Genomic DNA, 15,705 nt, shown 5'->3' on the forward strand with positions numbered 1-15,705 from the left:
GATACACCCCTCGGCCATACATCATATTATATTGAAATCCATATATGTATTTTACAGGTATGTACCTTTTCTGTCTACTTTCTTTGTCATCCTCTAAACGTATTATCATAAAGGTGCGCGATATCATAGTATTTATAATATCTATTATATTTCTATTATAAGGCATCGCGTTGCACGAAATTACTAATTAAACACTGGCACCAGCACGTAAGTAAGTGTGAGTGATGTCTGCTTCCTTTAATTTGCTCATAATATTCAAAGTGCAATATTACATAAAATGCTGTAAAGACCATCTTATAAATGGTAAAATTCGTGCAATCTTCATTTTTGGCACTTCATGTCACGCCACGGCCGAGGTGAGTTGATACACCCCTCGGCTATACATCATATTCTATTGATGTCCATATATGTATTTTACAGAATAAACAGATTTTAATCAACTACGCCTCAGTCCGATTTATCAGCGGCCAGGACCCGCGACAATAATGACATATCTGGCAGTCTATGAATACACAGTGTCATTTAGAAAATTGTCAAATGTAACGCAAGTTACGACACTTTCATGATTTTGAACGATTCAAGTAGGTTGAGTCCCAACAGAAACGTGAAACCACAATCTCTCTGAGTCACGGCACTTAATCGCCAGGACATGCTAATCAAGTTGTTTATCAGTCATTCGATGATTGGATTTTATAATAAAAACGTGTATTTGTTATGTACACAATACATTTGGATGTGTACTTAATTCTAACTCACTCACTCACCTTAAATGGGAAATTGAAACCTGCAAATTCACTCCAAACGTTATCCACCACGTAGGTTTGATCAACACCCTTTGGGTATAAATATCCTTAGCAGATGCTTGTGATCTGGGTTATGAAACTAGTTGTGTACACACATACGACACGTCCGTTATCGCTCTTCTCTGTTTCTATCATTGTATGTGCTGGTATCACGGACACTATTTCAACAGGGAACATGATTTACTTCCTCGTTAGTCAAGTGCATTTGTGAATCATCCGTATTATGTTGCCTTTACATATAAAATGCGTGGACAATCAGTGACAATCAGTCAGGGTTGGGTGAGTGAGTTAAGATTTTAAGTCACATCGGCAGTATTTCAGCCATATCGTGACTAAATCAAGTTATAGATATATTAATAATTAAAGGTAAATGATAACATTCTGTCAACGAAGGACAGTAAAACAGCTAGTTTATCAGAGATATAAATTTAAAACTAGTAAGTAAATCTAAAATATTTTAACTATAAATGACACGACAATATAAAAACACCCTATATATTGCCAACAACTAATGGTAGATCACAATACTAGGTACCATGGGGACTTAAAGTACATATGCTTCCTGCATGGACCCTAGCTGGATTTGCACCATCCCTTCAGCTAAAAGCAATTTTAGACAATCTAGCCATAAATTAAAAAAAAGATACATTTTCTACGATTAGAATACTAGAGAGTTTTACTTTACTTTAAATGTTTCGGGACTTACGTACCATTACGGCGATATATACATGGTACATTGTGTGTCGTTGACGTTTTGTGTTTCGAAACTTTGAGTCACAGATGTTACTAAATGTAGACTTACTTATTCATTCGAGCTCAAACTAACGAACCACATTTTCTAAGTAACTGCAGTTTTGGGTTTAACCTGCAGATCTTTGTGATCGCACGACAAACCTGCTCGTGCTATCCGAGCCGTAGGTGAAATTGGGTTTATGGGTTTAACCGTTGGTTATGATCATGTAAATCACTGTGCATGATTCCCTGACTTGGTGTAAGACAATCTCAGTTCGTGAACCCGCGACCTTCGCTCTCTGGTCGGACGCTCTAGTTCGTGCTATCCGACGCTGTGATTTCATATTTATATTTTGTAGCGAAACGAGTGAGTGGGTATGATTTTAACACTGCTATTGCAGTTCCACAGTGGAAAACACCTGAAATGGGCTTCACACATTGTACCCATAGTGTGGAATCGAACTGTTCCCTGTGACGAGTGAACACCATAACCACTAGTCTTTAACTATAAACTCCTGATACTAATTGTAGACTTTCGTCCTTCAGATACGTCTCTTAAAACGAATTACAATGTCATAGTGAGTGAGTGAGTTAATACTTAACGTTACATCGGCAATGTTTCAGCCACACCGTGACGAGAACATAGTTGAAGTTGTTAAAGAATATGGGTATATTATAAAACCTGTCGTCAAATGACATTAAAACAGCTAGAATTAAAACTAGCATGTAAAGGTAAAACTAATAGCACTATGTGAACATTACAGAATATAAAAACAGGCTACAGATCACCAACAAATGAAGGTAGATCACCATACTGGGGACGTACCATTACAATGTCATAAGTATTGCTTTTAATCGACAATTACACAACATGATGATGAGATCGGGATATAGTTTCGAGGTTGTACAACCAAACACATAGACGTGGCATTCAAGATAAAACGTGCAATTCAATTCTTCGCCGTTGTTTTGTTGTTGTTTTGCCGCAGGTAGTCCACATGTCTAAAGAGTCGTAATTGGCTTCATAGAGTTAACCGAGTGCCGGTGATGTCTGATTTCGAATGTCAGATACACCATGATTATACTTGTTGGTTACTTGGCCTACATTAGTTCAAGCTTTTCTCCCATTTCAAAGTGACGCACCGTCATATTAGTAATTTACTGTTCAAACCCACTCATTCATTTTTTATGCTAAGTTCTAAGCGTCATTTGTATTTTTATAGTATTTTTGGGGCAAAATGTATAGTCTCTTTAGACTGTCTTACCACAAAGATGACATCAACATAGACCTATACCACTTATTGACGTGTTTTCATGTAATGTGATGCCTACCTGTGAAGATCCGGTTTAGAATTGGTCTTCAGCAACTCATGCTTGGCGACTAACGGGGTCGGGTGGTCAGCCGCGAAGACTTGGTTGACACATGTCACCGTATACTGTGTAGATCGATCCTCATTTTTTGACGACTGAATTGTCTGATCCAGACTCGATTATTTACACACGATATGGCTGAAATATTGCTGATGTGACTATAAATCTTAACTCACTCATTCACTCGATTGTTTACAGACCGCCGCCATATAGCTGGAATCTTGCTGATTGCGGCATTAGACAACAAATAAGCCAATCAAACTTCCCTCCAGCAACAAACTGACGCACAGTGATATCACTTATTTACTATTCAAACCCATTTATTCATTTTTACTTTTAACTGAATTGGAAGCGCCATTTGTTGTAATATTATCTTTTTGCAAAATGTATCATCTCTCTAAACGGTCTTCCCACAAAAAAACCCATCAAAGTAGACCTATACAACTGATTGAAGTGATTATATTTAACTTGATGCCAAAATGAACTTGGAGAGATTTGATTTGTCACCCAACCAGAACCATGGTCTCATGTACGGTGATCTACTTTCAGTTGTTGGCGACCTGTAGCCCATTTTTATGCTGTATTGTCGAAGATAGAAATAGTGTTTTATGGTTACATGCTAGTTTTAAGTGTATACATGTAGAAGTGATAGAGTAGTTATTTGTACTGTCCTTTGCAGACAGGTAAGTTACAAGTATGATTTTATTCATTTATACATTTACGAATTTAAAACTTTCTTAGTCACGGTATGGCTGAAATACGGCCGATGTGACTTTAACTTTAAACTCACTCACTCTTGAATGTGACAAGTACAGTCAACCTGTTTCAGTGGGACAGGGGGTAGAGATGTTTTTTGTATCCGTGACGAAATGTGATAATTTTTACATGTATTGTTGTGTTATTGGCTATATAACGCTTAAATATTCGTAAAGGACAATATTTGTAAAACATGTCATTTATCCAAAACATAATCCGACTAAAGAAAATGTTCAATAAATATTGAAATGTTCAGTTGAATTGTCAATGAACAGTGAGATTGGGTTCATTTATAGTGTATTATCTATTCATATTTTTCAGATTCTTTTTGTGATGCTAACTGTTTCATTAATATGTTGAACAATGGTTTCTCTTGTTGACCTCACATGGATTCAAAGTTTTAAAACAGGAAGTGAACGAGTACTGAGTACATAGAAGTGTATGGCTAATGACAGAGGTACTGGCTACAAAGACGTATGGGTAGGAAAATGATTAGCAACAGCTAATGTCTGTTTATGTTGTAATCTAAGCTTTGTAAAACACTAGCTTCTAATCCAACCATGCTGATAATTAGGAAGTCCATACTTCATTCATAAGTAAATCACACTGGCGTTCCCTTCAGTTTACATCAAAATTAATAGACATTATTAAAAATAAAAAATAAATGTGATAAAATATCAGCTACTTTTGACTCAATGTACTATATATACAGGTTATCCAGTTATAGAAGTTAATACACATCAATACTTTGAAATATAATAAATAGAGATTATTAACCGAGTATGTTTCCGTATCATTAATATCATATATTAGGAACACAAATTGTATTATGCGAGCCTTTAGCGAGCATAATACATACTTTTTTATTCCTAATATATGATATTAATGATACGGAAACACACGAGGTTAATAATCTCTTTATCATATAATGTCATTCTTAAAATTAATTAAAATTATTCTGAAAAAAGAAGCAAATCGTACGTGAATTCATATGAAGAGAATCGAGCATTCGCGTAAGAATATTTAGCGGTACACCAAGGTGAAGGTCGTTCTTGACGGCGGCATATGGTTGTGACTAGTTGCTAATACAGTACAAACAAAACTCATGCTTAAAATGAGATATTTCTGTCTAAAAGGAACAACAAAACCAGGCAGGGTTTTCCTGGCAGTGTTTCTATTTTCATAGGGGCGGTGGGGTAGCCTAATGGTTTAAGCGTTGGCTTGTCACGCTGAAGATCCGGGTTCGAATCCCCACATGGGCGCAATGTGTGAAGCCCATTTCTGGTGTCCCCCGCCGTGATGTTGCTGGAATATTGCTAAAAGCGGCGTAAAACCAAACTCAGTCAGTCAGTTCTATTTGCATTGCAGGTAATCACCTCATCAATATCAGTTTCTGATACCTGACGGAATCGATACGTCGTCTGCCTTGTGATCGATAGATCGAAATCCTTGGTTGGTACCTTTCTTAGACGATTCCCTTTCAGTTGTGCCTCATAATCCGTACCTTCAATGTGAACGAAGTACTCCGTTTCATGTTTTCCTGTCAATTACTGCAGTAACAACCTCAGTCATCAATTCTTACAGAATCACCAATTTTGAGAATGGGGCAGCCATGTTTGTTTTCAAACAATGGAAACTCGTGACGACGCCATCAATGAAATGTTAACGTTTTAGGATTCGCATGGCGTGTATGGAGTTTTGTAAAAGTAGTTCGTGGCTTGACGTAATTTGCATAGTTATCAGATTTGGATACCAAGTTTATCAGATTGCTTTATTGCACCGATAACAACCTCCATTAGATGATAATGAAATCATATCACATACAACATAAATAAAACATCAACATTTCACAGCAATACACTTAATATCCAGTTAAATATGATGTAGAGTCAATGTACGACATTAGAGTTCTGGCACCTTTTAAGGTGTCATGAGGTCATCTTTAGTGTTGATTGTTGTTCGACAATCTTTCTCACAACAGTTCCAATGAATGTAAGTATTTCGTCCGGTCGTGATACTGAACCTGCAACCCCAGTAGACCAAGTACTCACCGCCTTGTCCATTGGGGAAGAAACCAGTGTTTACTTGAACGTTTGCCATAGTGCAATGGAGAAACACTTCTAATGAATGTAAGTATTTCGTCCGGTCTTGATACTGAACCTACAGCCCCTGTAGACCAAGTACTGACCGCCTTGTCCATTGGGGAAGAAACCAGTGTTTACTTGAACGTTTGCCATAGTGCAATGGAGAAACAAGGAAATCTCCATACTGTATAATAATTGTCACTGGTATAGTTCATTGAATTAAAATTGAATTTGTAGCATATGCCATTATGAATATAGTTCACTCAGATCAAATATATTTGTCAGCAAGTGGTATGATTATCATTTTATCTTGTGAAATATGTTCACCGGTGGTCATGAGATTGCTCTGATTGGCCCTGATTTGAGTGCTGGGTGAAGTTATGAGAGAGAGAGAGAGAAATTATTTTATTATTGTGTCATGCAGATGTTTACATAATATATAAAATCTTCTGTATCACATATGAAACATCTGTCCGGCCTTTACAGGCCTACGAAACACATAAAATCCATAAAACAATGCATACATAAAATATATCCCAATACACACAAAGTAAAACTTAGAGATAAGATGGATGGTGTAATATCATATGTTATAATAATTTTCTTCTTTTAAACATAAGTAACACTGAATCAGCTAAGGAATATACTATTTACAGATTTACACACGTTTAAAGGGGGGTTAAAATGAACGAACATTCAACTGTGCATTTACATGTATTTCACAGGTGTGTAAATCTGGCCATTGTTTTCATGTGTTTCCTAACATGTGTAACATATGTAAATGCTGTGATTGTAGGACATGCATTTCAATACCTTTGAAATCTCGTATGACCAGGATTAGTTTTGTCATATATTTAGTACATGCGTAAATGGTTGGAAATGGGTAAATATAGTGTTACAAGATTACAACTACTTTAACATGTATTTCAATGGTCTGTAATGTAACCGTCACATAGGGTTTGTTAGCGCGTCCGACCACGGCATAATGTACTGAGATAATTAGAAACACATGGTGAAGTGATACCCATGACTGAGCACCACTAATAACATGCGTGTCTTTCTTGACATACACATGGTGTCTGTTTAAAAGGTTGAAATATCGGGTCTATGGGCCAGAGCGATATGTATGTTAGGGAGTGTGTATAGATCAGCAACTAGTCTCTGATATGAACATATTTCACAGAATAAAAGTTCATAATAAAAAAATATATAATATAATGAAAAGGTGCCCTGGGACTTTCTCCTGAAGCTGAGTAGTATAGGGAATGGGGGTTTTGGATCACTTTCAACAAAAGCCTCTGCAAAGCCTTATTTCACAAATAAGGCTTTGGTCGGACCCTTAGCTCTTGCTACTATTACCCCTACTATAAAAAAAAAAAGTTTGAGACGCCAGCGGGATACGAACTCCACATGTATACCCCACAACCGCGCCGCTTAACCAACTTAGCTACCGGGGACTTGGCTGAAGTATGTTGGTTTAACGGGTCTATCCTGGGATTGCATCATCCAATACTGGACTGCGTCTAACGTGCCGCTATGACACTATTGTGCCGCTATGCCATGTTTACCTCAATGAAACAGTTTAATGTGAATCGCCTATGATCTCTTTGGTGTTTGTAATAAAGGCTTGCTGGGCTTTTTTCACCCCTTGTTCTATGTACTTTTTTTACTCATCCTCACTGATAGCAGACTTACGAGACTTGGATCGAATCTCTTGTTTCATTTTGTTATATTTTGTGAGTTCAGAGAGGATTGAACTAAACTCCTCCTCTGAGAGCTTACTGTCAGTGAGTGCAGTGGAAATACGCTCACTTACTGTGTTCAGCTTTGCTTCAGCCAGAACCCTGATCTCGTCGTGTTTCAATGCCTTACGATGCAGTCTGCGGGATGCAAACTTAAGCACCAACCCTAACACCCCTGCCACCCCAGCTGTTATTTCAATGCCTAGCACTACGGGGGTAGCCACGACGGTAGCTAACAACCAAACACCTGCCGCCCCTAGCCCCATGCTGGTTGTCATAAGGGCAGTATCAGCCCCATCAACGATATTGGAAGCTCTATGGTACTTCTTACATAGTGCTTTCCGCGTGTCGCGGTCTTGTTCTAGTTGGCATTTTACATCACATAACTGTCTCAAGCGGAACCCGTCTACGGTTTCCAGTGTCTTAGCGACTTCCTCTACGACTGGGTACAGACCCATTCTGTGTGCCTATAATATATCTGGTGAAATATTTTTTAAATGAGCTTCAGTTAATAGCTTATCAATGTACTTGAGACCTACAAAGTTTAGATTCCTGTTTAGGAAGATACGGGAAAAGTCAATAGGTGCCATCTGGTCTATGTTAACATGCAGCCCTGCTATTAAGGGTGGCATCAATGTCCGTCGGTAGTTTAATCGTATGACGATGCAGCAACACAGTGTTGCGATACGCTTGTGCCGATGTAGTGTCACCCCGGGTAAAACTTGTAGGCTTGAAGTGGGATCAACACTGTAATTAAGCGAGATGTCTATGATGAGTGTGGAGCCTGGTTCCATAGTCATGGTATCGGGGGAGTCGGCCCTTAGCTCTGACTCCACGGATGAAACTAACTTGTTGCCGCTCCCATGTGCTCGAGAAACTCTCATCCCATCATAACTTGGAATGAAAGACGTGAGCATGAAGCCGTTGTTCCTAATTTCGGTGACAAATCCACGTTCGTTTAAAGAGATGTAAGGTGCGGTGAGGGTCACGTTGATCAACCATTTGGGCTCCTTAAAGTCTACCATAGGCATCGGCCTATACACGTAGCCGTTATAGTACAGGGTGTACGCGGCGTTGACCCGGATGGGATTATCGAATCCCTCCGTGTCCCCTAGGTCATTAAGCTCGATGTTGGGGTGACGATAACTGGCCATTGCTATAATACTACTACGATATAGTTTCCAACTGGTTTTCTGATAATAGTTCAGGGGTTAACTTCACCCCCATGAAGTGTATGTTGTCAGGTAGGAAAATCTTGGTTAGTGATATCGTGTCTTCCACGATCACGGTGACACCCTGCAGACTGGTTTTGGAGTTGACACCCACCCGCACGTAAACTGTGCAAACGTGATACTGGTGTCGTTTCGCCCACCCGAGTTTGATCCCCTTCACGATCTCAACATCACCCCTCGATGGTTCCCCTAGGTAGACTTGGATGACCAGTGGTGAGTTCGCCGGTAGGCTCATCAGGATGTTGACCACGCCTTCAAATTCAGACACCAACTGCAATGTCACGTTTTGTATTCCCGGTTTACTCGATAGCATGTGGGCTGCCATACTGGCGACTGGGCTGATGGCTACGCTACGTCTCTGAGTCGGGACGTAAGCCACGAGCAGGGTTCCGTTGTTAACGACTTTGTTTAGGTGGTTGTCTTTGTTATCCGTGAACACGTAGGGGGAGCCGAGCCTAATATTGAGAAACCAGTCGTCTTTATCTGGTAACAACACCCACTTGTCATCTTCGGTGAAGACGAGCGTATATGGCTTGTTTCGGGCGACGGTAGTGCTCTCAACATCGTCTAAGTCGAACAGTTTGCCACCGAACGATGGGTATATTATCCATTTATCATCCCCGTGGTGACTAGGGTGTACCGAAAGTGTTGACTGTCGCTCTTGTGGTATCTACTATATCACCTAGGGCTCCACCGGAGGGGACTTCAACGCGTTTGTAAATGTTGTTTTTCAGTTGCAAGCATGCACAATTTACCATCTACTCGAGAGCGCCGAATCGCTGCGTGTCCCCCGAGGTCGGAGATCCCCACATTGACGCATTTTTTCACCCCGGGCTCTTGTGCGCTGGTCATTTTATTCGAAGCGTTAAGCTGAGGTATCCTATATTCACGGGATTATGATTTATATCTAACACCGATATTATCAGCTCAGGTATGTTGCCCTGAGTCAACCTCTTATACTGCCGCGGTGAAAACGACTCGGTTCTACCGTCGTTGTATTTCTCCGTTTTCACCGGTACGGCTCTCAGTATAGTGGAAGGGTGACCCCCTTGAATGTTGTACGTTGTGCTCACCTGACCGAGATGAATGTACAACTCTCGGTACGGTACTAGGTCGGGTAACTTCATGCCTGTGACGGTAGTTGTTGGTTTTATCTCGTCAGGCTTACATACCTAGTGTCCTCGCCAATGGCTTCCACCGAAGTCTCAAGGAGTTTCTTCGTTGTTGATTAACACCACTGTACCGCTTTGAGTCGTTTCATCTTGAGTTCGGCTCCCAGGGGTTTGAAGACCTCGCCGCTTAGCGAGCACACGCTGTAGTAGCCGCCGTCAGTTATCTGGCTGCGAGCTCCACTGACGAACAGCTTATTGTTGCTGGCGTTGATGTTAGTCCATTGCGGTAGGTAGGTGATATCGCAGAGTGCAACTTCGAGTTGACCCGACGATTATCGATCGGTAGGCGCCAGCTGAACGGCCTCGCCGCCGTTATTCCTGGAAGTGTTATGAACATGTTAGAGTATATATGCTCATTATATAATAGTTTTAAAATGTATTCCCTGGAGTGTTTTTACCTTAAACTGGACGTAGATTTCTCGCCCATGAAGATCGCGGTCGCTGATGGGATGTATTTCAACGCCCAGCTTTTAGATGTGTTCAGCCTGTATAAATTTTCGGTGACTAACGCTAAAGTAGTTCATGCTTGGTTCAACAACCCGATGCAGTTCTGGCAGAATCAACTCAACTTCGCCGTGTGGTGCGCTACAACGGGGTGTGGTGTGACATTAACCGACACTCGGCGTGGACCGCTGAGTCAGTCTGTGTTCACGTTCCACGTGTACTACCAGGTCAGACGTATCCTTAAAGAAATAAGCGCTCCGGTCCCACAGGACAACGCATGGAATGCAGTAAACAACAAGTACAATAGACGGGCCTACGAACGTATTTGCAACGAATTCGAACTAAACACGAAGACGGATTGGCGTTTGCCGGGACCGAACCACGGGTTTGGTATCCCCATCGTTCACAACATGCACCTCGTGGATGCCAGCGAGAAGTTGAAAGAATGTGGATACAAGTCGTATCATCACCTCACAACGAACGAGTGGGATGACCGTTACATGGCTTTCGACAACAGTAAGGATTACAGAGTCTGGAGGTTCGAGCAGGGGGCAGCAGATGACTGGAAAAAGTTCATGCTGGACACGTCGAAAGGATTCACTCGTGCCGGGGTAATCAGGTTAAACGACTCGATTCGAACGTACGTGTGGGCGCTGTTGGGTGCGCAGACGCAAATGCGTTCCAACATCCTAGATAAGGGGACTGCTTACGACGCTCAGAAACAGTTCGTTGTTAACGTTGAGGATGCTATCAATGCTCCAGTTGATCTCCCGAGTGCCATCAAACGCTACCAAGACGTGTTGGAATATGCCAGGTCGAAAGTCGACTACGTCTTCAACGTGGGACTGTACATGGCTCCGAGCGATATGCAACTGAGAGTAAAAAAAGTGGTGGGCTACAACAACGAAATAGTCATAGCCACGGCGGACCAAAAGTTGGGCGTCAACCTCGATGTCAACGTCCCCCACGTCCCACCACCCACGACCGGTGAAACGGGTATAGTGGCGCCACCCCCGGAGCCTAGGGTGTAACCAACACACCCACAGCCCCAGCCTGCAGCGTCCAATCAGCAGCATATCGATCATAAAACAGCTATGGTGGTTGGTGGGGTAGCTTTGGGGCTTATTTGGTTAAAAATTCCTTAGCCGCTACGTATACCAAACCCGCCACGGCGACAATGGCTGCCCACAGGTTTTGACTAAGCCAAGTGGCAGTTTTAGCCAGAGCGCTCAGCAGCCACGAAACGATGCTACCCAGGATGCCGGCGGCCTTACCAGCCAGTTTAGCCAGGGCTTCCCCGAGTTTTTTTATCGAGGCTTTGAAGCCCCCACCACTTGGTTTACCAGCAGGCGTGGGGGTACCCCCACTCAATGACACCACCAGGGTTGATATGATGAAGCCCAATGCAGTCAGAATGCTGGCGATGGTGATGCCTTGCTCTCGGAAGAGGATCCGAATCCTGTTAGCTAGCGTGGTGTCCTCATTTAGGACTCGATCGATGGTTTCCCGTACTCTACTGATCTGTGATCGGAGGGCTTCCCGGTTAGAGGAAGCGGATTCCAACCGAGTCTGTCTCTCGTCTTCCAAGTTTTTTATTCTCTCCTCGATACGACGTTTCATATCACCATCTGCTTCGGTGAGTTTTATTTTCTCGTGAGCGATGTGCTCGTCGATTTCGTTAAGTTTTCCCATGTTGTTCACGAGTTCTCCGCGTACATGTTTCAAGGCTTGCGTCTAGGCCTCGCGAGTTCCCTCAGGGAAATTCGAGACCGGCAAGGGTTTGTCATGGTACGTGGTCAATATTTTCTCGATACTGTCCGACGTTTCTTTAGCACGTTGGGTATATCACCTTCATCGCCTTTGGGTCTGGCTGCTTGCAGATCTTGACGACCTTTGGGGAAGCTTTGGCCGCTACGCCACCGTAATCTATGAAGCCTAGTTCATCACGGATCAGCTGACCCCACCAGGGCGACTGGTGAGTGTTGACAAAGCATACGGCTTCCGCCTTTTTATGATATCGACCCTCGCTGAGCCTTCAATCGCTGCGTGCCCTTCTTATCGACGGTAAACTTGGCATAGTCCCTTCCCCAACGGCTTGATGTTGTCTCTATTTTCAACTGCGCCGTATTAATCGTCGACAGCAGGCTGCACAAGTTCAGTACTTAAGGGGGTAGTGAATGTGGTGTCATCCTCAAATGCCTGGGCACTATCATCCCACATATCATCCATAGGTATGTACTCTCTGCCATTATTTAGTATTAAACTTTATATATTTCATTTATATAACAATGTACGGTAGAAAAACTAGATCCTTTCAGAAGGTCGAGAGAGCCTCTAGGCGTCAGAGTCGCCAGTCGGTGACCATCACCAACAATCCCAGCAAGATAGACCAGAACCAAACGCTGCTGGTTAGATTTCCAAACTTTGGCGAGAATGACCTCATTGTACCAGGCACGGCTCGACTGGCGTTCAACCCCACGTTGACCTCCACCAACAACAAACGTGAGCTAGTGCGGAACGTAGGTCGAGCCATCATCAAGAAAACCACCATCAAGATCAGCGGTAACGAGGTGCTGAGCATCGACGACAGCGACGTGTTTCACTGCTACGGGGATCTCTGGAAAAGCGAGGGAGAACGTGTCAATGACGTGTACCAGGGTATCAGCAAATTGACCCGGTTGCGCGTGGAGTATGGCTTCACTCAAGACCAGCTAGACAAGCTATCGGACGGTGAAAAGGCCATCGCTCAAGCGTACGGGAACTTCGAGTTGCTCACGGGGCACGCGCCGTTTTACCAGGCCGCGCTGGGTGATAGGCTTGAATACGAGCTAACGTTTAACGACTACAGCAAAGTAGTGCGTACGCCGAACGGTGATGAGGCCAGTTACGCCATAGACAACATCTCTCGGGAGTTCGACATGGTCACTAGCCCGGAGCTGGCCAGGCAGGTTCGAAGCCAGTACTCTGGGAAGATGGCCATCCTGTACGATCACATACTGAGGCATAGATCAGTCGTGCGAGATAAGAGCGACACTGTGTGAATATCAACCTGAACGCCGGCGTGATCGATGAAAGGTATCCTGGTCGTCCCAGTGGAGGATTACGAGCCGCCCGGAGGACAGCTGGCGAAGTTTTTTAACCCCGAGATTGAAAAGGTGGAAGTGACCATCGAGGGCGTGCCCAACCATCTGTTCAGTCATGGTATGAGGGCATACCAGCAGTGGGATGAGATAAAAAAGCTACCGGCCATCAAACAACACCCATACATAACCAAAGACCTGGACCTATCCTCCGTGCAAATCGGTGAATACCTGACCACCAAGTACACGCTGTGGTTGGACATGCGATCCACGGATGACGATAAACTGCACGGTTGCGGCCGTCGCATAGACAACGGCAGTGAGGGGATAACCATCCAGATTACCAAGAAGGCTCAACCCGCGGGCAAGTTGAAATTATATCTGTACGTGATTATGGACGCGCAACTTAATATAGACAATGGGAGATTCGTGCAGGCAATCTACTGATTTACCCCGCGACCCACACTGCGCCATAGTGTGTGGGCAGACTGGTTGTGGGAAGACCGTTTTCGTGTTGGATATGTTGGAGGGTTACTACAAGGATGTGTTTGACAACATCGTTATCATGTGCCCTACTCTGAGCATGAATAAAACGTACATGGAAAGACCTTGGGTGATGACGGACCCGGACGTACACAGAGTCGACCCGGGAACACGCCTGCAGGACTGGTTGAAAGCCACCATATGAAATTTAAAGGAGTCGACGCTGTTCATACTGGATGACTGCAGCTGCTTAATCGCGGAGATAACAAAAAGAGAGATATGCTATCGTACCTGGCCTTCTCCGGCCGCATGCAAATCACAGCGTCTGGGTGCTAACGCAGAAGTTCAACTCGGTGTTGAAAGACCTCAGGAGCAGGACGCGATGGGTGGCCCTATTTCACTGCAAGGACAGGGATTCGTTCGAGGATGTTTGAGAGAGAACGATGTGATGAGCAAAACATGATAGGAACGATGTGAAGAAACAGCTCGCTGAAACTAAACACGCTAAGCTCGGTGCTCAAGACCGACCAACCCGTGGCCTATAGGGTGTTTTAGCTTAGCAATGCCAGCAATGCTTAGTAAATGCTTAGCAAAGCTTAGTAAATGCTTAGCAAAGCTTAGCAATGCTTTAGTATAAATACTAGCATTTTAGTTATAGCTATGGTATTTGAAGTGTTTGTCGTGCAACTTTAACCTTCATTTCTCTGTGTTTCGCCTATATCGTATATTATATAGTTAAAACTAAAAACTTACTTATCACATTATAAGATGGAGTGTGAGAATTGCTAGAGCAACTGTTGAAAGCCACACTCACCACAGGTGAGTGATGACAAGCGAGAGAAACTGGTGGCGTTGGCTGTTGGCGGCAAAGCCAAACATTACTTTGGAGACTACACTCGATAAAATTCACAAAATGTCAGCTGAAGAAATCGATAAACTGTACGCTAGATACGAGACCCGTCTCGGAGCAGAGATGACAAAGACAATAGGATCGGCTATGACCCAGATATACACTGGTATTGCGTCATACTTCCTTCCCATTCCCCCGAAGCGCCGACTTTACCCGTGGGAAGACCTTGAGAAAGACCCTTTTATCAAACACGCCTTGAGCTCTATTAGCTGCGAGCTGTACCACAAATATGGTATGTTGTTAGCCCCGGTTACGGCGGCGATTATTACGGCAAAGCATTGTCAATTTGAGAGGAAAAATAATAATAATAGTATAGATGGATGCTGCACAGGAGGAGACACCACACCTGGGGGAAACCCCCAGGGGGGAGACCCCACCTTCAGAGGTGATGGGGGAGACCCCCACGTTGGGGAAACCCCAACTGGAGGCGACCCCTACAGTAACCAGGCAGAAGAATCCTAAGAGAGTAGCTGCCGGTAAAAAACGGTGGTGTAACCAGCATAGAATTATCACGGTGACTCACCCGTCTCGACTCTTGTTGGTTGTATGCGCAACTGCTGCCGTGGCTATCTCGTGGTTATATACACGACACAGGGATCCCAGGGAAGGAAACCCTTCCCCACAATTAGAGGTCAACCCGCATATCATGTTATAATTTAATATTTTTATATCATATACATAATGTCTGAGGGGAAAACGTTCGTCAACGACGCATACCACGCCACAGTGGTCGCCAGTCTAGCCGTAGGATACGCTCGGTTGACTAAAATGGTGCTTAAACAACCGACTATCAAGCTAGATTTCAACCTGCAGGATATGGGTATGCTCATAATGAACCTTGGTATGGCGATGGCTACAAAAGACATCCTAGTAAAACAAGGGATACTACCTGAAAA

This window comes from Haliotis rubra, unplaced genomic scaffold (assembly GCF_003918875.1).
Source record: "Haliotis rubra isolate DU_JTF1 unplaced genomic scaffold, ASM391887v1 Scf932, whole genome shotgun sequence".
NCBI classification, from domain to species: domain Eukaryota; kingdom Metazoa; phylum Mollusca; class Gastropoda; order Lepetellida; family Haliotidae; genus Haliotis; species Haliotis rubra.